At 35.5% G+C, this 26,376-nt stretch overlaps 1 long non-coding RNA gene across 1 annotated transcript in view; it reads right to left on the bottom strand.

Moving 5' to 3' along the window:
• Positions 1 to 26,376, bottom strand: part of LOC131663042 (uncharacterized) — a 234,051-nt gene that overhangs the window by 161,066 nt on the left and 46,609 nt on the right. The window contains exon 2 of the long non-coding RNA XR_009301822.1: positions 21,227 to 21,330. This is a non-coding gene — a long non-coding RNA (uncharacterized LOC131663042). The remainder of the gene's footprint in view (positions 1 to 21,226; positions 21,331 to 26,376) is intronic.

The following is a 26,376-nucleotide window of genomic DNA, read 5'->3' as shown; positions in this document are numbered from 1 at the left end:
GGATTTTTTTTATTTTGGCACCATTTTGTTGGAAGAAGTGGTTCAAAAATTCCACCAAAATTCTTGGAGATACTTTGATAGTTGTGATCATCTCTGATCATATTTGTTTGATGATTTTTTAGCGGTAACATTGCTAAAAAAAATCGCAAACATGATTTTTCGCAAAATTTTTCAGGTTTTTATTGTTTAATTGGCTATAACTTTTTTATAACGCAATCAATCGCAATTTTGAAAAAAGATTCTGAAAGAGCGTTAAATTTCCCATCCAAATACGTGTTTACAAAAATTTCTTAGGCCTATGACTACCGAAAAAAATGTGTTAAAAATCGACAAAAAAATTGAGCATTTTGGTCGTTAATGGGTTGGTTAACTCTAATGATTTTAAACTATGCTACTTTGTTGCAAATTTAACGATCTACAACTTTATTCCAGTAAATTGTTTTCGTATTTCTAAAAGATTTCGAGTAAACAGCGCGCAAGTAAAAAAAAGTGCCGTTTTTCGCTTTTTTTAGCTAAAAAATTGTATATTGCTAAATGCAAAAAAAAATTCGAGGTGACGGATAAGAGGTTTTAATATGCACCTTATTTAAAACTGATTCTACTGGACTGCTTCTTTCCTATTTATAAAATTTACTTGAAGTTATTGTAATTACAATATATTAATATATTAATATATATAAATCATTTTTATATTCATATTAATATGTATGTTACAATAAGTTCAGTACAATTAAATCAATAAATTCAGCGGTGTACTATGTACAGCTTGTGAAATTGTTCTAATATGTTATTCATAACTTACAGATAATTAAGTTGTCTTTCATCTTGCAACTTTTCATTATGGCTGCAACTGACGACTTCCACAACATAGCAGGACATTCATTAAGGGAAGACAATGACGTTGAAATCCCTGCTTTAGAAGACATCGGTGAACAGCCAGGCGAAAACGATGTAAACTTTTGCACTATGTGATAAGGTACTAGATCCTAATAAGTCTTGTATAGTTAAACAATGGGGTACTGAGAAATTAGCAAGCGCTAGCCGTCGAAGAAAGGACAATAAACATGTAGATTTGGAAAATGTCCAAGAAATTACTGTACATAGAGTTTGTCAAATAATGTATGTTAGGGAATCGAATATAAAAGCGGCCCTGAAAAATGCACTCAAAATTGTTGAAATAGATAGAAAACGTAAAGAGGAAGGGCTTCAATTTGATTTTTCTACGTATTGTTTATTCTGTTCGCAAAAATTTTATAATGTGGACAAATATTCTCGTGTATAGTAGCAGAGTACTATAGATAGCATTATAGCGCAGCTTGAAACGTATCAAGAAAATGAAATTAATTTAATGATATCGTCGCGTGTATGTAATTTAAAAGACAAGAACGATGAATATTACACTCAGGCAAATGTTTTTTATCATCGACGTTGCTTAAGCAAGTTTTATTTATATAGTCCAACAACAAACGTGATAGGTAAACCTATAAGTGATGAAATGTCTCATTTAATATCATATATTATTAATTTTGTATTAGAAAATAGCGAAGAGTGCCAATTTTCGTTAAAAAAAATTTGAAATCAATATATTAGTATTCACGGGTCTACAGATTTACCACCGCTTAATCGTATTGAAGATGCTCTAAAAAACATTTTGAAGATGAGATAGTTACTCATACAGTTACCAATGATCGAATTATTTGTTTGAAAAGGTTGGGAGGATTATATAGTGAAAAAAATTTATGATAATCGTAAAAGTGACCCGCGAGAAGAAAAACTACGTATAATTACAGAAGCCGCAGAATTAATATTGCAAGATATTCGTTCAATGAAATGCGATATTGATAATTATAAATCGCCAACTACATTTTTAGATAATGTTAAAGAAGAAATTCCAGAAGCACTGAAAGGATTTCTCGACATATTATTAAAAACACATAAACGTACTCCCAAAAAAGGCCCTGATTTCAAATTAGATAATAAAATTAGTACTTTAGGCCATATTTTAATGTCTGTCGTTAGACCACGGTCGTTTTCTTCTTCAATATTACTAGCACTTTCTTTTACTCGTATGATTCACACTAAATGTGCTGCTAAAGGTATCATAGATTGTCTTCATAATTTAGGTCTTTGTGCTTCATATTTTCAGACAACTCGATTTGAAACATCGATTATGAACTGATCAGAAACTATAGATTTCATCTCCTATTCGTATTTGCAATTCGTATATGACAATGCAGATCACAATACTTGCACAATACAAAACTGGAGATAAGCAGGTCGCAGAGTACAGGAGAAAATAAGTCGCATAAAAGAAAGAGGGGAGAAAATCGTGGGAGCAAAAAGGATAGGTGGGCCTCAATGAATGACCTCAAGGAGGCAGATAAATCTAGTTGATAACGACAATTAATGCGAGTCATGTGACAACTACGTTTGAAGGATAGAAGGAGGAGAGGAGGGAGAAGAAGAAATAAGGTCTAGACGGAAGAGGGAGGAAGATTCAATATTCCAGTTTTTATGAGTTGAAGGGAGGGAAATTATAGGAGAGGTAGGAACCAGATGTTTGCAGGTAATTTGGACTGTCAGTGAAGGCTGAGACGTTGAAAGGAAGGGATACTGTGGGTAATTTTCGAAGGGATGACAGATTTGTTAAGGATTCGGACGTGACCCTCTGGATGAAGTGCTGATGTTCCAGGACCGTAAAGAGGGAGAACAGCCATGACTTGAGCTCCTTATATCTGGAAATGTCAAAGTCAGTTATGGATAGTTGATTTAGCAGGTACATGGAACGAACTGTAAAAGAGAGGTTCCACGTCGAAGTACGCGGAGCTGGATATGAGAAAGCTGAAGGTGGATTGCGGGAGGAACGTTTTAAATAAAGACAGTTTGGTGATTGGAAATGGGTAGTAAGGTATGAGGGATGAGAAAGACAAACTGTTTTGTACGCAACAAGGATTAGCGAGATGTTTCTGTGAGATTCAAGGGAGAGCCATCCAAGACGTAGTCTATGAAAGGTGACGTGGGATTCAATGTCAGGAGATGGGATGAAAGGGATGTAGCCAATAGCAAAACGGACGCAAGCGTTGTGAGCAACTTGTGAGGAGGGGGGCTAGAGAACTAAGACCAAGTTTTAGCATTTGGGAGGAGAGGCCGTCGTTTCCTTTGCCTTTGGAGCGAAGGGCCAAGACCTCGAACTCAACTACACGCTGGGAGACAGTAGAAAAGGTGAAGGATTGTGGAAATAGAGAGGGGATCGGTTCGAATATCGGAGCATTAATTATGTCATCGAAAGCTTGTTTAGTTAGAGCAGGGTGACGAGAGGCAACTGAAACGTAGTAAACATTCAGAATGTCAGGGGAAAAGAGGAGTAGTGGAGAAGGAAGAGGGCTGGAAGCTACACCCATGTCACGGAGGGCTCACCATTTGTGTGTGATAGACTTTGCATTGTGGATGGTGTCATGAATGAAGGAATTCTTTGCAGTGTCTAAGGAATTTGAAATTAGATTACGAAGTGACCGGTATTGGGAGAGTACTTCAATAGAACCTGTCTTTTTGTAGCGAAGGAAAAGATGATCCCGTGTGCGCATCTTGGATCGTAGCTCCCCAGAAACCCAGGGCTTTTTCATGGATGGGATAGTGATCTTGCGAAGTGGGGCAAGCTGATCAAAAGCAGCAAGTACATTGAGATTAAAGATAAATTCAAGCTGATCAAGTGAGGGTAAGAGGCCCGGTAACGGTCCGGAGGAGAAAACTGAAAGATTAGTGTCGATTATCAAATTAAGGGCTGAGGGATTAATGTGTTGGAGAGGACGGGAGGAAAAAGTTTTCATGGTATTTTTGATGTATGTAGCTGAGATTGAGACAGCGATTAAGTCATGATAAGGAACAAAGGGTGAATTAGATTGTGCAAATTGTAAGATGTTAGTTAAGTGGTTGGTGATAAATAAATCAAGGGTTGTGTGTGTGATTTCCCCAGTGGTTGCGATAGGATGATGTGTAGGTACAGTAGAAACAACCCTTAAAGCAAGAGAGTCCAGGTGATCACGAAAAGCACGAACATGTGGAAGATCAGAGGTGAGATCACAGTTGAAATCACCTGTGATTAGGATATCGTTGTAATAAGGAAGAAAAGTAGAGATGGAGTCAAAGAAGAAAGAGGGGATGGAGGCTGAAGGACGACGATAAACTACAGCAAAAAGTAGCCTATTACGTCGATTCAGTTGAATGTCGGCAATTATAAATTCAGGAGTATTGTCATAGACGGGATCAGACTCGGCTAGTATTTTGATCATCAATGGGTTCCGCGCATAAAAACCAACACCTCCACCCTCCTTGCCCACACGATCGTGTCGCACAAAATTGTAATCCGGAAGAGCAAGGTGAGCATCTGATACAAATTCATTAAGTTTAGTTTCGGAGATTGCTATTAGGTCGTAAGGGACGGTCAGGACTTCAGCTTCAAGAAGAGAGAAATGTGAGGGTACATTTAGTCCATTAACATTGACGTGCGCAACAGTGAAAGATGAGTTTGACTCAGCTAAATTGTTGCATTTCTGCGAATGTCAGACTGGGTTAGTGTTAATTTGATGGAGCATAGAGGGTGAGGGGGACGGTCGTCTGTGAGTATGAGTTTGCTGAGAGGGTGGCCTCACGGCAGACGGTGTCACGCGTTGGAGAGGCACGAGCCCGCGTAAGTCAGCCTCAGTTAATATGGGGATCAGATCAGAGCGCTGAGTCTGCCTGCAGAACACTCCCAGGTTACGGACCACCGGCCAGGCGTAACCAAGCTCAGCACTAACCTTTCTCGCTTTTGTGAGAAGATCAAAGACCGGCTTCGGCCATATGGGGCGAACGTAGACTCTCGTCGGTCCACCGGTACCAAAGATTGAGTGGGCGGTGTGCTCCTTTAACTTTGGGGAGAAACGAAGAATCCTATCCCGGATCGATGGAGAGTCCACTAGAAAAACGAATGAGCGGGCAGACCGACGAGCAGCGCCGGGAAGTGATAGTGAGCTTTGGGAAGAGACAGAAGAATGGTTCCAATCACGTGTATTTATGATTTGCGGCAGATTGTGCATCCCGCCAAAACCGAGCGCAACAAGCAGTGAAGTTGCTGCTTGGAACAGTGTTCCCTGATAGTCTGAGGGAAGACCGTGGACGAGAAGTTCCGGCTCGTCTGTGACTGCGAAAAGAGCTGGTGCTCCAAGCGCAATTGGGACCACAAATCGCGCATCTCTTGATGTCTGCCGGCATTTAGTGGGGCACCTAGTTTGAACCACTCAGGTACATCCGCCATGGTAGTAGAGTGATCTGCGCCTTGGTATGAGATTGAGTGCGAGGACGATTGCAGGTGGTTCTGATTCGCAGCGAAGACGTTGGTTGCAGGAACAAAGGACTCAAATGACGAATGATGAGGCGCAGTACAATATTGCTTGGGTACCGGCGACAATAGCGGCTGAGTAGGCGAGGCTAGGCGTTTCTTGGCCCGCATGAGTATAGATGGAGAGTGTCCGGTAGGCGTGGTGAATAGCGCGGCTGTATTGGCGATCGGTAATTGGTTGGAAGGTGATAAATCAGCACAACATATAAATTCAGTAGTTTTCGATATCGGCCTAGAATTTGGGGATATACAATTAACGTGGTAAAGGGAGTTGCAGGAGCCGCACAAAAGAGATCTGTCGAGTCGTCGCAATGGAAGGTAACACTTTGCACAGTCTCTAATTGATATTAAGAAATCGTAGGGAATTACAAGTTTAGGATTTAGAGGATTAAAAGGGAGTCGAACTACGTTAAACTCAACAAGTAAATAAACTGGAGAGGAAAGAGCGAATTAACGTAGTCGAAAAGGTCAGGATAGTATGTATGTGGCAGATAGAAAATTTGGCGCGAACAAGAGTAAACGAGATCTGCGACTCTTACCTGCAGTTAGATGAAATGCAAGATATTTCGGAATTCGCGGGAAATTTGGAAAAATTCGCGGGAATATTAATTAGTAGAGGAACTTAACCTAAATGGCGCTCGGAATTATGAGTACTTAAAATTGGTCGCTTAATAATAAATTGACTGATGACTAACAGAAACAACAAAACAAATCACTCAGTCAAAAAGGTAATGATGACGGCTACAGGAGAAATTGATTAAGGGCGCAGCCGGATAACGAGGCGAGAATTAGATAAGATTAGATAAAATAAAATTGGTGATTTAGATGTATCTCTCTCATGAAGTGGTGTGTAGGCGATGATAATGTGTTTTAGTAGCCGATGTTGCAGGAAACCGGTGTGCAGGTCAAATCAATGTAGTGATGACAGATGATACCAGTAGCTGCTGAAGTCTCACGTCCATTCAGATTGAGGTGGATCAGGTTATGTGACAACTGTAGATTGAGGTAATGTGTAATTCCAGGGCAAATTATGTACTAACTAGCTCAAGCCTAGCTGCCCCTTGGACAACACATCACAATTTGCTCGCAGAGGTGCAACAAAATTATATTAGTTAAACTGTAAAAACCTGGAGCCGATGTGAAGTGCGTGCGGCGCTCACCAGAGAGAGAGAGAGAGAGAGAGAGAGAGAGAGAGAGAGAGAGAGAGAGAGAGAGAGAGAGAGAGTAGATTCGAATTTACTGCGAACTAACGCTCGACGCGAATACAAAAAATTAACGCTAACACGATTAAACAAAATACCGAATGTATTTTGTATCGCTTAATATGACGGAAGGTGCACCTACCATGCGGTGCAATTACGGTGATCAGTCGTAATTGTTGTTGCAAAATTCTCAACTGCCGCTGCCCCTTGATTATCAGCTGCGCTGCCTCAATTCGCCTTTATCTACTGCAATCTACTGCTTCTGCACCGCTGCTTGTTGCTGCAATACTATTGTTGCACACACGCACGTAATTGTTCCAAGGAAACTTGATTCGGCGAAAACAAAGTGCGAAAAACAAATCGGCGGTAACTCGCGTTCACAGCTGAGGCGTAACTGCCTATTCAAAAGATCGCGCGCCCCCTCTCTCTCTTAACTCTTAGAACTAACGCGCGAAAAGCAGAATCGCGAACGGTTCAATTAATTCAATCGACTACCGTTACAATTGATGGAAATATTTAATAATCAAAAATTAATAGAATTCGCTTCAGTTTTTTATAAAAAAGATGCTACTCACGACGAAGTTGCGAGCAGTGCATTCATTTTAATTATGGGTATTTATAGCAGTAAAGAAGAAAAGATTTTAATAGAAAAATCTAATGCTTTCTCGTTAAATGACCTTCGCTATTTGCATTTTAACACGGCCAAAGTCAAATCCAAATTTTTATTAGAATCTTTGCCACCAACCGAAGGAACAGAAAAAGAGCACGCGTTTAGAGTATATTATCAAGTTCAAAGATGGCTAGAAAATTCAAATGTAAAAGCAACAGATTGGGGATGGGAAATAGATAACAATAGTCTTTTACCTATAGGTACTAAAGAGCCACTTGTGCCGAAAAAATTGCTTGAACAAATATCTTGTTCGTGTAGCAAGAAATGCTGCGTAGATTATTCTTGTACTTGACGGAAAAATGGGTTAAAATGTACAAATTTTTATGCACATTGTCACGAAGAATCTTGTTTCAATTTTGAAAAAAACATTATTATCAAATGCGATAGTGATGACGAAAATGTGAAATAATAGAATGCGAAATTATAATTGATAGTGTGTCTGATAATCTAGATAATGTAATAGACATGGACCAAGTACACTGCGCTAAAAGATATAGATTTAATGAATAACTTTAATATTTAAATTAAGTATCTATTGTATTACCATAATAATGTCATAATTTTTAAGCATAATGAAACAAATTAAAATTTATTGTAAATAACATTATAAATATAATTATTATAAATAACATCTCAAACTGTTAATTAAATTTCAGTAAAATAACGTAATTATATATATATATATATATATATATATATATATATATATATATATATATATATATATATATATATATATATATATATATATATATATATCAAAATAAATAATATTAAAGTCAAACGCCGAGCGCCTGGCTTTTCTATTACTATATATACATACTTCCCCTCCGCGGGATCTGTATCCCCGACCGCTCGCTTTCTTTAACGCTCGGGCGCATTTTGCCCGATATTCAACGGCAAATTTCATCCTTTTAAACTAATTTTAGAGCAAAAGTTCAAATGACGAAGTTGTAGAATGATTATTGCGCTTTCAAAAACTTTATTCAAATAATGTATAACTCTAACGACTGAGCCACGGGGCACTAAAAAAAAAGGTTTAATTGTCATTACTGTAGTGCCGAAAGTAATAATTATATATAGCTCAGATTTAGCATACATGAAGTAGACAATGCAATCTACAAAATATCATAAGCTAATTCTTTCAACATCACTCTATATGGAGATATGAATTTTTGAAATGTTACCTTTTTTGATCAATTTTGATGGTTTTTGCAATTATATTGATTATTAATTACTCGATTGAGATGAGCGATAGCTCGTTTTTAGATAATTCTATTATCTATAACTTATTCCATTGAGGTACATGCCTAACTTCAATAGTTTTGGTTTTATACGTGAAAAACATGTTTTTGCAAATTTCAAACGGCTGTAAAAAGTTATTAAATGAAAGTTGCGAGTTGGAAACATATACGTTTTCATCTCCGCATAGTAATAAACAACTTTGCATAGTCGGTTTGCTGTTAGTATTAATGTCACAAAATACCTCATTTTTGGTTTCATTGATTGTTCTAAACCATGAATCCATCGAGATCAGCGAAACACCATAAAACAGTATAAAACTCTATAAAACATTATAAAATACCATATAATACCGTAGAAGCTCATGGAGTACCGTAGAGAGCAATGGAGGACTATGAATCCATCAAGATGCGTTGAATATCATAAAACATAATAAAACACTATGGAAACCCATGGACCCATAAAGTCCTATGTATATCAGCCGTTCATCCGTCCCCTTGATCATAATTTGATTTTTCTACAACGGTTTCGACATATTATGTATTTTTTCATCACAGGTATATGAAAAACAGTTAATTTAGTTTTAAAGAAAAATGCTGACATAAATAACGTAAGAAATAACGTAATATACACGGAATTATTATACAACTAGAAAGAATTATTATATCATCAACTATAAATGGTTGTTGTGTCATTATGCGTTGTTATTTATTGACCACATCATCAATTATTTTTGTACGTGAGTAGTAGACGTAAAATACGTAAAAGACATAGAGACGTATAAAAATAAAGCCATTTCTCGAGCTATCACGTTTAGGAGTGATGTTTTTTTCATTGGAAACATTATCTGGTTTTGTAGTTGATTTAGTTCTTCTTGAGAGTATATTCCATTTATTGTTAGAGGTTCAATGGATTGAAATATCGACCCAATTTTGGTATTTAGCTTGAGTATATGTGGGGGTGGTGTTTTAGTTGGTGTCAGTGCGAATTTTATCTATTCGTTTCCGATCTCGTAGTATGTATGTATTATTGAGTTGCAGTTTTGTTGGATACCCTATTTTTTTAGAATATGCGTTCTAGGTGTGAAATACCAGGTTCCATTTTCTGAGAGGACTGGTAGTTCACCATAACTCTTTGCGGTGTAATATCTTGACTGCTGCGGGTACACATTTTCTAATTTCTACTACTTCCCGTACGATTGTTGCCATGGATCCTAGTTTCTTCATTATGTTATATGCAAATTGATCTAGAGAAAGGATTGCAAAGAATAGGAAATTTTTTATTGTTTTCATTTCGATTTCGCATTTACTTGTTATAAGGTCTAGGTATAAATTATTAAACTGTCTTCTGAAATGTTTTTGTACCTATATAAATTTCGAATTGATATATGCGAGTAGATCTAAGTTTACGCCATCTCGATTACTGACGATATCGTTTTCAAACTTGTAAGTATTCAAGTAATTGTCTTTTGTGTCAATAAATAGTTTTAGGTTTTCTTATTATTTTATTTTTAGCTGTTAGTGTGAATGTTATTTCGCTGGCATTTAACATATAGATTATTTTGTAGTTTTTATCATTAGAGTATCTTGTTGCTAACCCTTTGTATAAGATATCATATTTATTTTTTGAAATGTTCACCTTCTGGTAGGATATTCCAAAATGTGTATCCTTCTTCCATATCTAGGTAAGATTTTTCTGAAAACTTATATACTACGCCGAAATTTAGTATTATTTTATCGTTATTCAAGCTGACCTTTGCTTTTTTTGAACGAGGGCAATTTTCACTAACCTTTGTTGAGGTGCTTATTTTTAGGTTTGCTATTGTATGGGAATTTTCATACTCGAAAATTCCGGTTTCATGTATGAGTTGGCATTGCTCGTGATTTAATTCATAAATATATTTTTGTACTCCGTTGGAATCAGTTATAAGATGTCCATCGCATGCGTATCAGTATACTGTTCGGTGAATTTTTATTTTACATTGGATTACTTGTACTACTCGAAATTCGGTTACTCGAATTAATTCGATGTCTACTACTGTTAAATTTGCGTATATGTTGAGAAAATCGCATTCTCCGGAATCCAACAGGAAGAAGCTGGTGATGTATGGTGTTCTTAGCCCACCGTGGTGTACGTTGTTTACTTTTAAGATTGTAGTTAGTAGCAATATTTTGATCATCACGATGAGAATTAGCTAAAACAAAGTAAGGATTTAGTATTTTTTTCTGATGCATAATTAATTCTTTCGCATGGACTGTCGATGATTTTCCATCCTTAATTATAATGATATTATTATTATCAGTTTTATGTATGGTTTCGAATGATTCTAAATTTTTATTTTTATCTAGTTTTCCAGGTTTCAGTTCTTTTATAATCCAAACTTGGTCACCTTTTTTAAAGTCAATTGAATTAATAAAACGATGATAGTATCTTTTTAATCTTTCTTTTGATAGAATCAAATATACTCGTGTAGCTTTAGCAACATCTTTCATATTTTTGATTAATTGCGATATGTAATTTTTAAAAGTTGGGAGTTGTTCACATGCTTTAAGTGGTTCATTTAATGGTAATCCGGATGGGTAGGCGAAGATTAGTTTATGTGGAGTGAATTTGTGTGGCATGCGCTTTCTGTACTTGTATTGTAATGAAATAGTGCCAATTCCGGTAGATTATCCCATTCTATTTTATTTAAAGCAAAGTTTTTTAGATATTCGCACAGTGAATGATGGGCTCTTTCCAGTGAGCCATTTGATTGAGGTGAGAATGCTGTTTCAATTTTTGAAAATTTAAATCTTTTTGCAATCGCTTTTAATAATTTACTTATGAAGTTTACACTGCGGTCTGTTAAAACTATCTTTAGAGAGCTAAATGAGCATATAAATTTTTTTATGAATACGTCAGCTACTGATTTAGCCGTTTGATCGGATAGCGAGCTCAGGAAAAAGAATTTTGAAAATTGATCTTGTAATTTAGAAGGTATTTGTTGTTGTTTTTTTGTTATATTTAATGGTCCTACTATGTCCTACTATTTTATCAAATGTTTTGAATTGTGTATCTGTGATAATAATAGGTTGTCTGGTTCTTATCCTTTTTAGTTTGTTTCTTTGGCAGCCCTCAAAGCATTTATTCCTGAATGTCCTCCCAGCGTAGATGTATAATGTAAGTTGAATATGTTATCTCGATTGGTTGTTTCTACGTACTCTATAGTTTAGACATATAATAATGTTAATGTCGGTATTTTTGAAGGTATGTTTAAGAATTTTTTCTAATGTGTTCCCTTCAAGATTACGTATTAGTATATTTTTTTAAATAGTGTATATTTCAATTTTTTTCTTTATCATAAGTTCTTTAAGAGTTGTGATTATTTGTTTAATATCGTCTATTATTGAAGATGTTGATTGTTTTGTCTTACTGCGTAGTGTGAATTGTAATTTTTATGAGTCCAGTTACGTGACTTCTATTTTCTTTGGTCTTAAATTATTATTAACTATTATTGTTATACTAGATATCAAACAGTTTATTGTGATGTTCATATCACTTATAAATAATAATAATTCGAACTCTCGTATCTAGCTAATGAGTAAGAATTTGTTTCTAATAATTTTACTCTACTTGTCAATAAAATAAATAGATAAATCAAATGTACTCTAATAATAATAAAGAAATCAAATATATATAAATAAGTACAATGTTTCAGGGAAAGTCAAATGATGCCCAAGTTTCTTATAGCGCGAGATGTTCTATAAGTCGAGCTCGAATTATAAGTAAGGAACAGTCTTGCTCAGTTAATCACAATGAGAGAAAGAACTTAGGTATTAGCCAAGTTTATTCAGACTCATGCGCTCACCTTGCAAGGCTAGAAGTGAATACTAGCCTGTGCAAAGGTGGGCCTATTTATACACAGATTTTCCAGGAGAGATTTATTTTTGCAGGAGAGATGTCATCGAACATTCGAGAGACATACGCAAATTTTGAGAAATGAGTTTTCTTAATTTACAAGTAAATAACCATTAATAGTAAGCTTTTAACACATGTAAACTTTACAGAATTTGTTATTTGTTGATTTTATACAATAGACAATTATCGCAAATAGTGTCGTCAAAAGTTATTAACTAATAAAGTTAATTAACGTGATATTACAATATTTATAATAGAAAACTATAAAATTTTTATATAACTTTATAGTTGATTAATTTCGGAAGTATTTTCTAAAAATAAATATTTAAATCAGTTAATAACATTTGAATTATAATTAATTTTTCATATTTGTAACCTATTTTACAATTACGCGTTGTCTCGCTTCACCTTTTACTTTATTTCTCGCAGCAAATCACTCTTCAAAATACGTGCTTATTCTCTAATTGCGCTGGGGATTCCCCAAAAACGTGTTGGGTATTTCCAAAAATAAACGTGTTGAGTCTTCTCTAAATGTGCTCATTGTTTCCATCGTACCGTTACGCTAATCCCATCATAAACGAGTTCGGAACGTCCGGGTTTTCCCTAATTTCCCGTGCCGCTCCGCCCGCAGCGTTGGGCAATAAAAAAGGGGACTCTCTCTCTTTCGCTCGCCGCTGGCCCTCGAGTTGCCGAACTCCGCGCGGACTCTCTTCGCTACGCTCCCGCTAATCTCTGATTGGATCCTGCGAAAGGGACCCAAAGAGAGAGGGTAGTTTCCCGCCTTTCCGCGCTTTTCGCCATAGTGGCATCCCCAAGAAGACGCCACGTCAGAACTTAGTCTTGAAAAAGAGTTCGACCGGAAGGGTCGCTATTATTATCCAACTATTACGCTCCTTCTCGTGCGCATCTCTTTTTCTGCAGTTATACCGACGCGCGATCGTTAACATATTTGTGTCGCGCCGTCTTCGACCGCTTGTATTCTTGTATCCTCGCGTGCTTCGAGCAAAACGCGTGTGTTGTACCACAGTGTGTGTACCCCTTTGACGACCACCGCAAAGAGACTAGCGACGAATCAACTCGCTGCGCTAGTAGAGGCGACTTCAGTTTCCTCTGGGGTGCTGTCAAACCCCGCGCCCTCAGATCGGCAACTCGGTGACATCGCAGTAAGGGCTGTACCCGTGTCCAAGGCATTCGAGCTGCATGCACCTTTCATACCTGGCAGCACCTTCTCCCTTCGCTCGCTCAATCATTGTGTGCGTGTGCGTCGTTCAAAGGTAAAAGAGCTCTCGAATTCTAATAAGTGAATGGCCATTCCACCGCAACGTTTGTAAAGGCTCTGCGAGCCTTATCACTTCGCATCAGCGTAATCAATTTGCTTTACTCACTCATCATAGTAATAATAATAGTGCATTATTTTGTAATTCCAATCTCTTATCAATTACTGTATTTATAATTTGCTTCGCCTTTGCGGCTTTTTTCCTTCTCACTTCGAGGAGGTTTTTTTATGCCATTAAACAAAATCAATTTACTAAAATCTTATCCTATTATTTCGCACAACCCATACACGCTGCCTTACCTCACCTAATTTCATCATCATTAAATTAATTTGTTTATTACGTCCTACGCAAACAATTATAATGCAATTATTAGAATAATTATCTAAGATTTCTAAATCATAAAGTTATCATTATTAAGTATAAAATTAATACTTTCGTTTTATATACAGCTTATTGTTTAAATAAATTATTAATTGTTTATTTACTAATAACAGTTATTATTCAGCTGTTATTAATGAAACCAATTCTTACTCATATTCTATACTTATTCATTTTGCATATGGATTATATACATTTTTCTAATAATTCATATTGTTAGCGTAATAAATAAATCAACTTTGCATATTGAAATTCATTATTATTTAATAATTAAATGCAATTTTTGTTATTATATTCTGAATCTACGTCCGAAAATCTATATAATAAATACTTTGTTATATTAAAGTTATCTCTAATTAACAAATTTTTCTTAATAACAAAAATCACTATATCTGTATCTATTACTTTGTGACGTCACGCTATTTATTTTGATTTGACTCTTATATGAATACAATCGAGTTAACAGTGAGGTAGAGCCGCTTAATGTATTAATTTGAATAAATACGAGGTGTGTTCAAAAAGTAAGGTGACTTTTCAAATTTCACGGGCAACGTACTTTCGATTATCGATTTTTTTGTTTTGTTATGTTGGTACACTCTTCCCGAACATCTGTACCAAGTTTCAAGTGTATAGCATTTTTGTTTGGTTGTGAGAGGCGTAAAGGTTATAAGTATTTTGCGTGCTCGGTGATTTCTTGCTATCGAAAAATATGGATCAAAGGATTTGCATCAAATTTTGTGTAAAAAATAAAATAAAGTGCTCCGAAACACTTGAAATGTTGACGGTGGCATACGGTGAAACTGTTCTGAGTAAAAAAAATGTTTACAAGTGGTACAAACTCTTCCAAGATGGCCGGGAAGATGCCAATGACGAGCCTCGCTCTGGACGCCCAAGCACGTCAACAACTGATGAAAACGTTCAAGCAGTGAAGAAAATTGTTCTGGAAAATCGTCGAATCACTGTCAAAGAAGTTGCTGAGGATGTTGGTATATCGCTTGGCTCGTGCCATGAAATTTTTTCTAATGTCTTGGGCATGAGACGTGTGTCAGCGAAGTTTGTTCCGAAATTGCTAAATTTTGACCAAAGAAACCGTCGCATGAGCATCGCTCACGAACTGTTGAATGACGTCACCGACGACCCAGATTTACTCAAAAAGGTCATAACTGGTAACGAATCATGGGTATATGGTTATGATATCGAAACCAAAGTCCAATCGTCCCAATGGAAGAACCCAGATGAGCCAAGACCGAAAAAAGCACGCCAAGTTCGATCAAATGTCAAAGTTTTGCTCACTGTTTTCTTCGATTACCATGGCGTGGTGCATCAGGAGTTCTTACCATATGGACGTACGGTCAATAAACAGTATTATCTTGAAGTTATGCGCCGTTTGCGAGAAGTAATACGAAGAGAACGCCCAGAATTGTGGAAAAACAATTCATGGCTTTTACATCACGATAATGCCCCTGCTCACTTATCTTTGCTTGTGAGAGATTTTTTGGCCAAAAACAACACCACAATCATGCCTCAGCCACCATATTCACCGGATTTGGCCCTATGTGACTTTTTCTTGTTCCTAAAACTAAAGAGACCTATGAAAGGACGGAGATTTGCAACGATTGAAGAGATAAAGACTGCATCGCTGGAAGAGCTCAAGGCTATACCGAAAAGTGCTTATGAGAAGTGCTTTAAGGATTGGAAAAACCGTTGGCATAAGTGTATTGTATCTGAGGGGGATTACTTTGAAGGGGACAACATAAATATTGATAAATAAATAAATATTTTTTCTTAAAAATACAAAGTCACCTTATTTTTTGAACACACCTCGTAGATAGATGCGTTAGACTAGTTGCGGTAATTCAGTGATTTAATAAATAGCTCATAAATAGGACCGTTACATAGCCCGCTCTTGAGACTAAATGATCTCTGAGAAAGAAGTCTCATGAATTAGTTCCTTATGAGCTTTTATCAATATTTTTGTTTTTTTGTTTTTTTTTTTGTTTTCTCTTTTTTTTTTTCTTTTTTTTTTATTTATTTCTTAATTACTACATTATAAAAATTTTCCAGGAGTTGGAGGCCGCTCTAGTTGTTTTGATGTCATCTTTTTCTTTATTTCTTCAATTTTTTCCTCCGTCTTAGTGATCCTTGCAGCCAGCTCTTTTATTTTCTTCTGGATCCTGCGCTTCCGCTTTCTCGAAGTAGTTGGCAAGGATGTTGAGGGCGCAGGGGCAAAAGAACGTGACACGTTTGAAGGTAGAAAGGTGATGAAAGATTGTTTTTTATTTTCCGCCTTTGCCACCCAAGCAGGCTTGGATGGTGTCTGTGTGCTTCTGCACAGAGACCAAGGCACCATATTTTGCGATTGTTCAAAAGATTTGGCTGATGGCGCTGGGATATAGTGCCTTAAATCAGACGTATTGGTCTGAGTACTCTCACTTTTTCCCACCATCTTTCCAGATCGTTAGCCTACTTTCTCCAGTGTTTACATATATCAGACCAATATGCAAATTTGCTTGAAGAGAGAATTTATCCCCTAGTGGCTAAATTTGGTACAGCTTTAGTAGAGAAGTATGAAATACACCTCTATCTTTACCGTTCTTGTATTTTAATAGGTATGTATCTAAGCCTATTATAGATTTAATTATATACGGGCCTTCATATAAGTTTAAAAATTTCTTAATAATTTCTTCTTCTTTATTACTTATGTTCTGACTCCACAATAATACATAGTCATTAACTTTATATTGATAATGACGTATATTTTTATTAATGTTAGTTGCACGTTTTATAAGTTTAGAGTGCATTTTTTTCTTTATATCTTCTATTTAATTGTAATTTGTTGGTACCTTTGTTTTGATATTAGGTATCCATCGATGCCAAAATCTATCTGGTTTTATATGGAGGTGAGCTTTTATAGGAGTTATTTCAATCGTTTCATGATACACACAGTTCATTATTTGTTGTATTTTGGGAATTAATGGAGCCCAATCTTTATGATTATTGTTTGCATATGCTCTTAGAAATCTTCCCTATTATATTTTCTATTAATTTTTTTGTTTCCGTGACAGGAACTTGTTTCAGTGTATAGGGTAGTAGGAATTGTTTGACGTAAACTGATGAGTCATCCATTAGGTTGATTTTATGCTCTTCTATTTTGCAAATTTTTTCTCTTGTGATCAGCATATATCGTCAAACTAGAGTATTAATTCTTCAATGAGTTTCCGTTTTTTTCCTAAATGTTTTAAATTTATAGTATTTAATACTGCTCATTTTCTTTTTTGTTCCGTTTTATGAATTTGTTTGTAATTCTTTTGTTAAATTTATAGATCCGCAGTGCAGGATTTCTATTTTCTCGGATACTAGTTCTATTTTGGTACTATCGCATCTTTCAGGCATATCTACGATGTCGAATCTAAGATCATATATTTTGTTTCCTCCATTATTGTATTTATCTAATTTTGTAGTTTTGGAGTTGTTTTGTAATATTCCATAAAAGGTAGAGTAATTTTATATATTATATTCGTCATTTATAACGCTGGTTTTACTTTCCTGTGAAATATTCAAATTTTCTAAACATTGCTCTATGTGGAATTGATATATTTACAAATATACTGGTGTTGTAGCTTCCTTATCCGTATTGTTAATTATTTTGCAGGTTCCTATTGTGCTATGTTTTACATTTGGATTTTCTATTATATTTATTATAGATAGTAACACTTGTACGAGGTCTGTCCGGAAAGTATCGGGCCTACCTTTATATTATCGTGCTAGCATTATTCTTTATCATCTGGTGGGTGGCATCCTTCAAAGTAATCCCCACATGATTGAATGACACGGTTCCATCGATGTTTCCACTTTTCAAAACAGTCCTGGAACTCACTTTTAGGGATAGCCTTAAGTACACTCGTCGCATTGTTTTCAACCGTTGTTTTGTCATCGAATTGGTGTCCTTTGAGTGGTTTCTTTAGTTTTGGAAACAGCCAAAAGTCACAAGGGGCTATGTCGGGACTGTATGGAGGTTGTCGAAGCAATGCGATATTGTGCTTGCTCAAAAACTGCTGCACAAGATTGGATGAATGCGCTGGCACATTATCGTGATGGAGAAGCCACTTTCCCAAAAGTGCGACCGTTTTCTTCTTACTGCATCACGCAAATGTTTCAAAATTTGAACGTAGTATTCTTTATTGATTGTCTGACCTGTTGGTGCATATTCGTGATGTACAACACCTTCACAATCGAAAAAAACAATCAACATTGACTTAACATTGCTCTGACTGCTTTTCTTGGTTTTTTGACGTGCTTTTTGTGGTTTTGGCGATTCAGAATGCTTCCACTGTGAAGATTGTTGTTTTGTTTCAGGATCATAACCATAAACCCATGATTCATCACCTGTAATAACTTTTCTAAGCACATTATCATCATTATTGACCATTTCCAGATTGTCCAGAGCGATTTCTAAGCGAATATTCTTCTGCTCTGCTGTGAGCAATTTTGGGATGAATTTCGCACACACGCGTTTCATTCCTAAATTTTCGGTTAAAATTTCTGAAATGATAGTTTTTGGTATCCCACAATCTTCTTCTAGTTCTTGTACAGTCATACGACGATCTTGTTCGATTGCAAGTCGCACCCGCTCAATATTATCTACGGTTTATGTCGTCGAAGGTCGGCCGGAACGAGAATCACTATCGACAGAAGTGCGACCATCCTTGAACCGTTTATACCACTCTTTTATTCGTGTTTTGCTCATACACTCGCTTCCGAAGGCTTTTTGCATCATTTCAATAGTTTCCGAACTCGTTTTTCCGAGTTGAAAGCAAAATTTTATGCAAATTCATTGATCTTGTTTTTCAGTCATTTTTGACAATATCAAAATCCGACGAACGCGAAAAAGGCACTGTAAACAAAGACATGCAGCGCATGAACTATACGTTCAGCAGGTGTCAGTAAGTAACCAATAGATTCGTGAGGTTTTACTGTTGACGTTTCTGTCCGGTAGAGGTCGCTCGAACACTATGGCGCGAAGATATAAACGTAGGCCCGATACTTTCCGAACAGACCTCGTATGTCATCAGGTATTATTATTATTTCTCTTTCCCGCTGCGTTTCTGTAATTCTATCTGTTTTCTTTTATATTTCTTCTGATTGTAACGAGAGCAGGCCGTGTTCCGGTCTCTCGTCTGCGTTTCTCCCTCCTCTACTCGGCAAGGAGTGTTGGCCAACGTTAGGCGCATTAAAGTAAGCGCCTAACACTTGGTCTTTTTGTTTCAGCGCCAAGGACGGGCCAGCGCAGTTGAGCGCAAGAAAAAGTTGAGGAGCGCGGAGAGAGTGAGAAAAAGAGAGGAAGAGAGAGAGAGAGTACTAGGCCCATGCAGGGATAGGCAGCCGCGCGACGCGTGACCGATAAGCGGTGCATCGCGTGCCGCCTAACTAATAGGTCAAGGTAGGGAGAGGAGCGAGCACCGCTGAGCGGCTGCGAGACGAGCGCGAGAATAAGTGCGTGAGAGAGTCGAAGCCTAGTCCTGCTAGAGTGCAGAGAGTGCAGTTTGGGATAGCTGAGAGGAAAGTCAACCCTACCGGCAACAGCTTTGTCTGCGACTACAGCCAGACCCACCTGCAAGGAGAGTCAACGTCGCCTGCGGATACTTGGTCAGCGACAGTAGCCAGCAGCTAGCAACGATCTGACCAGCAACGACGACCGGTACTTCCTGCGGCAGCACATCGCTCAAAATTCTCGACGTTGCGAGGAGCAGTGAATAAAGGTTAAGCCTTCTTTTCTTCTTTCTCTCTACACTCTCTCTCTCTCTCTCTGCTGATGCGACGACCGGTGCGCGTTGAATAAGATAGCCTGGCATTCACGTGCCGGCTATCAAAAGCTTCGCACTTAAGTTTAATTTATAGTAGTGTAAGTTGCGACCGGCGAATTGTCCAGGCGCCCACGTGCCGGGCAATTCACCCGGTATTGGTTCGCGTAGTTTTTAAGTAAGTTTGTAATAGGTTAAGTGCGAGATTAGGTATTAGGGTGAAATGCGAAATATTCATTTGTGAATATCATAAGTAGTTTACTGTTCTATTTGGTAGTTAGTTGGTCAATAATTTAGACTATGTTATGTGCGCGTATGTTTAGTTTGAATAATGATTAATAATAATAGGTTGTAAGTTTAATTTGATTCATGTCATTGTATAATTCATTTATGACCTATCCTCTCATTTCTCCCTCAATTACCTTGAGCGAAAGTACCTCACTTACCCCGCAAAATAATTGGTGACAAAGGAAGAGTGATTCTTGTCAAATGATTTGTTATATGTTGCAATAATTTCTTTTGTTTTCAAAAAACTTATTGTAGGCAAAAAACTGACGATACCATCGATTCTATAAGAAAAAACATAAAAACTTCTATACTATTTTTCTATCAAATTTTATTTTGTCACCATATTGTTAGAAAATAAAATATTTAGCTTTTTTCATAAATCAAGATTTCATTCTAACCAATTGCACAAGACATTCAGACATAATTTTTTTAGCTGTCTTAGGTTCAGGTAAAAGATTACATGTGTATATTCCAAAAAGGTTTCTTACTTTTTTTTCCGCGAAGAATCGATTGATATAATCAGTTTTTTGAAATTGCAAAGTTTTTTAATAATTTATTTAAATAATTCGTTTAAACAATGATAATTACAAAAAGAAAAACACTGATCATTTGTTGCATGTGAAGAGTGATCCAGTAATTAGTTTGGTAGATTAAATCAGTAGTAGATGGATTCGGCTTGGGGTAAAACGAAGTGCAACACCGCTTGTTGGAATGTTATTATTTAAAAAATTAATACACTAGAAAATTAGAATCTGACAGAAAATGGTATAGAGATTTTGGATGTATTTTACTTGTAGAATCGATTGGCGTTATCAGTTTTTTTTAAATATAAAATTTTTGTTCATTTGTTTAAATAAAGTCATATAATAAACAATAGAATCGCAGAAAGAAAAAAATAGGTTAATTTTTTTTTCGTTTTGACAGTAATCTAATGATTAGTTTGGTGTTATCTGGCCTTGATTTTGCTTGGGTAATAATAAATTAATAAAATTAATACTACTTCGAATATAACTTACAACGTTAAAATTTAAACTGACGAAGCATTTAAAAATTACTCTTTATAATTGTATTTGTTTTCATTAAAAAATACTCACCATAAGGATCAAATCTGAAAAATTCTAGTTTCTCGGCTAATCTTTCTCTCACGTATATTATTTTATGTTTACTTGCTATGCTTTCCATTAAAACAAGTACATTTCTGAAATTAATAGATAATCTTCATTAACAATAGATTAAAAATTAATTGGAAATGCAAAATGTAACTCTAGAGTAATAATTATTAATGATCTTTGTATTCTGAAAACATCTAGCAATTAAAAGCATTTTTGAATATTGATATTTGAAATTTGGGCATCAATAATCCGTAATTAAAACAATAACTTTTTCAGGGACATATTTGTGTTAAGAGTCAATTAAGAAGATTTTAATGAGTTTGTAAGCTGTTAGTTCCTAATAATTTATCCAGATAAAGCTTATGAAAATTCAAAATGACAAATACAATACATTAGGTTCAAATACTCAATAGTTATAAAACTATTTTTGCTATGTTCTACCATATTCATCACCATATTTGGTATATTCATTAATGTGTACAGATGATATTGAGAGAAGTCAGGACAGAAAATCTTAACTATTTAAAAAATTATCAACAATTTATAATAGAGAAATCGGTTCTACTAGCCGATTCCCTATTAAATGCTTACCCACTGCTGTGGTTCACCGCTAACAAATTGTGAGTGTTTGTTTTGTTACACACTCATGCTTATATCTTTTTGTTTGAGGTGTACCGGCCATTTTTGAAAGTAACGGACGATGAAGCAGAGAGCGAACCCACTCTTCATGTACAAGCAAGATAGTGAGAGAGAGAGAGAGAGAGAGAGAGAGAGGAAGAGTGAGTAGGGCGAAAAAAGAACGCAGAACACCACTGCCGATTCACGAAAAAACTGTTTCGTAGCGATGAAGTGCGGATGAGGAAAGCAGCAACTGGAGGGATCAGTTTCACATCCTCGACGAAGGACAAGACCGCCGACCGCAGCAAACTCTATCAGCAGCGAACACCTGTGAGCCAATGTGCGACTATACTATTTTCAATTTTGTACAAAATAAAAATTTTTCCGTCCGGGATAAAATCCAAGATAGAGTCCAAAACTACATGACACGTAGAAATTTTTGAATAATTAACCGTTTCTCATCGAATTCTGTATATGGGGCTTTTGTGGTCACTGATCATGAATCCACTGATGGACTTGCTGAATCCAAGATGGCGATTTCAATATTGTATATTTCAATATCGATTTCAATTTCAATTTCATTTTTGAAAATTGAGGCTTAAATATATAAAGGAAAAAATTAAACTCTGAACGTAAACCTTCATTACCTCGAAAATAAAGGTTGATCTCGAGTGCAATAACGAATTCATATGTGAAATTTGACACTAAATAAATTTCCAGCCTTAAACAAAATATAGCATTCAAATTAGGAAAATTTTTAGAAGCAACTCAAGTTTCAGTCGCCGTATTGAGTCTGCCATTTTTTATTTTTACAAAAGGCCACATGGCGCTGTAAACTAGAGGAGAAAAGGAAAATTTTAAGCTGTGATTTTTTTGGACATCACCAATTTTTGAAAGGGTGGGGGGGGGGGGGGGTCCGATTTACAAAGAATGACTCATTCATATAAAATCTATCTGCACTCATAATTACTGAACATATTCTGAACAATAACAATAACGTTAGGCATATCTAAACTCATACTTTTTTCGTAAAGCTTATTTTTGAAGATTCAAATCATGCACTGTTAACTTTCAATCTAAAGCATCTTTAAGTTGTTGTAGAGTAAATTCTGAAACTTTAAACAAATTATCTCTTCTTTTCCCGCCTGCCAAAATTTTGTGGTTCCATGTTCTCAACTGACGTGCTGACATAACTAGTTTATATTTACTTTAGACAGAACGGAAGAACAGTTTCTTCTTCTTAACTTCCTAGTATTCACGAGCTTTTCATTTGTACCCATTTTCGTCTGTCGTATTTGCTACCATACAAATAGGTACCACGGCATAATCTACATTATGTATTCCTTCAGCTTCATAGTCAATTACTTCTAGATTAGTATCGAAATCATCATCCGGGAAACATAACTTGTGACTTGCTTCACATTCAACATCTGAATTCGTTTCAATGCTTTTTTTAATATATCTTCAACGTAATTATGTAGCTGCTTCTCTGTGTCCTCTAATATAGGTATGGTTTCTACAATTGCACTTATGTGAAATCTTTTCAATAAACATTGCATGACGTTATAAATTTGAATTACCATTTGACAGAGTGTTGATATTCAAAAACACAACGCTATGTAAAGAAAAGATATAATAGTAATCTACTGAAGTACGTTGATCTAATGTGTTTATATATATTTTAAGTGAACAAAACATGTTTTGCAGTTGGCACCACATAAACCAATATCAAATCAAGGTGTCCAAGTTTCTTCCACTGTTAAATATTGGTTTACCACGTACGTCAACGATTTGACTGTAGCTGTTTTTTCATATTATCTAAAATAGGCTGCCAAATATATTTACGCGTGTACTATCAAAGAAAGAAACATATTTTGCAATTTGAACCACATAAACCGTATTCGGTGATTGAACTTTCTTTGGTCACGTCACAGTTTGATTTTGCCACGTATATCATCAATTTTGGTTTACATAGATGTGAAAATTAACATTACCTCATGTCAGGATTTTCATACTGGCTGAAACCGCCTCACAAAATACGTACACATAAATATTACCTTTGCAAAATCAGTTTGTCTAATGACTTTTTTAGTAATACGATAATAATCAAATTTCATCAGAGATAATAGTAATATTAATGAAATATAATAATTTAAAAACAAAATTCACCATAGCTATTTCAAACTTCATGAATTCGTGTGATTTTTTAAGAAAATTACGACCTCGGCGTTCCAATGGACCTTAGTTATAATAAATACCCTACTTGAACGTTGAATTTTCGGCTCTTACCGAATCCGGGGTAAAAAATAACAGTTTATATTGGAAAAAACGAAGTTGATCTTGATATGACCTTAATCACTGATTTAAATAGGATTTGGAAAGTGAAAGAAAATTCCACCATTAAAATTTTTCTGCGATTTTTTGCCTAAAGAGAGGATTTTTTCCCTTGGCAAGAGATAAAAGATGTACCTAAAATTTCGGAATTTATTTATTATTATGAATAATCGTTTGAAAAATTTAGAAAAGACCATTTGATTGTACTCTTTATATAAACTATTTGAAAGCTCTTGGAAAGAGCTTCCAAATGCACTGCAGCTCGTTTCTGTATGTTAGTTTTGAAGAATTATATGAAACTTCAAAGTTTGAACAATTTTGTTCGGAGGGGGGTAAAAGCAGTGTACATCCAGAGGATTGTAACTCGGTACGTATGTCAACGTTCGGTTCCTAATGTAATATATATTAATATCATTTTCGACAATCAAACTAGTTGGAGTGCGAAATTCAATCATACTTGATAGAAACTGCAAAGTCGAATAAACCATCAGCTATAGCAAGCACTATATTGAATTTTACACAACATCAGAATAGAAATACCAATGACGATTTTTAGAACAAAGAAATAAAAATATAAGAAATAAAAGACCATGCATCAGATGTGTTGTAGTGAGCGAGAAATGAAAAGGTCCGTGTAATTTGAAATCAAGTATACTCAAAGAAATGTAATTTGGTACGTATAAGAACATTAGGATCATAATGTCATGTATTAATATCACCCTCGAGAACAAATCTAGTAAAAATGTCAATTTTAATTGTACTTGACAGAAACTGCAAAGTCGTTTAAACCAATTATCCATCAGTTATAGCATGCAGTATTTTGAATCTAGCGCTACATATAAATACCCCACATTTAATTCTTTGAATTTACTTTCCAAATCACCCGCAGCTGATTTGATTCTAAATGACCCGCAGCTTATCATTTCTCAGAGGCAACAACAAGATGAACGGTCTTTTAATTCTCATAATTGTTGTGCATTATCAAGAATTTGTCGTTAGAATCTCTATACCACTGTTCAGAAGATTCTTGATAGAGCATGCTATAATTGGCGAATGATCGGTTTAACCGACTTTTCATTTACGTCCAGTAGACATTTAATTTACACTGTTACTAGATATTATCGAAATATCTATCTAATATTACTATATTTCATTGGTAACTTAATATTAACGTACGTATCCATTACCAATTATTGAATTTAGTTGATTCCAAATGACCTCCAGCTTTTAATTTCTCACAGACTACAACATATCTAATCTCCGATTTCTTGACACCAATCTAGTACGTTTATTATGTATACTATGCGAGACTTTTTCTCTTTCTACTACTACTTGCCTCTGATTTTATTGTTTTGCAAATCTCTCTTTCAGTTTTTCAATTTCTAATATTTTGTAATGCTCCCATGGACATATGTCTGGATTACTAACGAATATACATTTATTATCATCATGAGGGCTTAGTGTGGTCATTTATTCTCTCGCTGTTAGTACTCGATGCAATTTGGTTCGAATATTAAGCATTTTTTATTACCTAAATGCATGATATTATTAAGAACTGTACGTTTTTTCACACTTTTTACCTTTTCATAGGTTCCTTATTTGCTATTTGATTACTATACAATTTGCAGCGTAACCCAAAAACCTTCATCATAAGGTTGACATTGCACTTGTCGTTCATGACTCCGAGAACATTTTTGCTAGCGAGAGGTATATCAAATAGATTATCAATTGGATAGTCTGATGTTTCAAATTTATCAATGTCTTCTTTCATGATCTCATTCATATCAACATCTTGAATTTCATACACGAGGCTGTTCATATCAGTGTACAATAATGAAAGTCATAGACTAATGTTTTTGAAAGATGTTTTACGCAAAGTCTAATGTATATTAGTTTTCTAGTTTTAATAGCTGTTTATGATCATTGTATTGCTCCTAAACTTTCATGAAAGATTGAACAACTATGAAAATTAAACTGTGTTCCTAGGCTTTTTGATTAAAAAATCGAGATCATCTCTACCCTTTGGAAATATAATAAAGACTTATGTATAATGGTTTTGTGAGCGGTACTAATGATATCCACTTTTTCGATTCTGTATTCTCGATTCCGGCTTTTGGTGACATAAAATAACCAAAACATAGGTAATTTTATTCATTGTGTCAATATTAACTTGTATATTA

This window comes from Phymastichus coffea, unplaced genomic scaffold (assembly GCF_024137745.1).
Source record: "Phymastichus coffea isolate CEN01 unplaced genomic scaffold, Cenicafe_Pcof_1.1 PCOF00030, whole genome shotgun sequence".
Lineage (NCBI taxonomy): Eukaryota > Metazoa > Arthropoda > Insecta > Hymenoptera > Eulophidae > Phymastichus > Phymastichus coffea.
The sequence above is the reverse complement of the archived record's forward strand: the minus strand, read 5'-3'. Positions and strand labels throughout refer to the sequence as shown.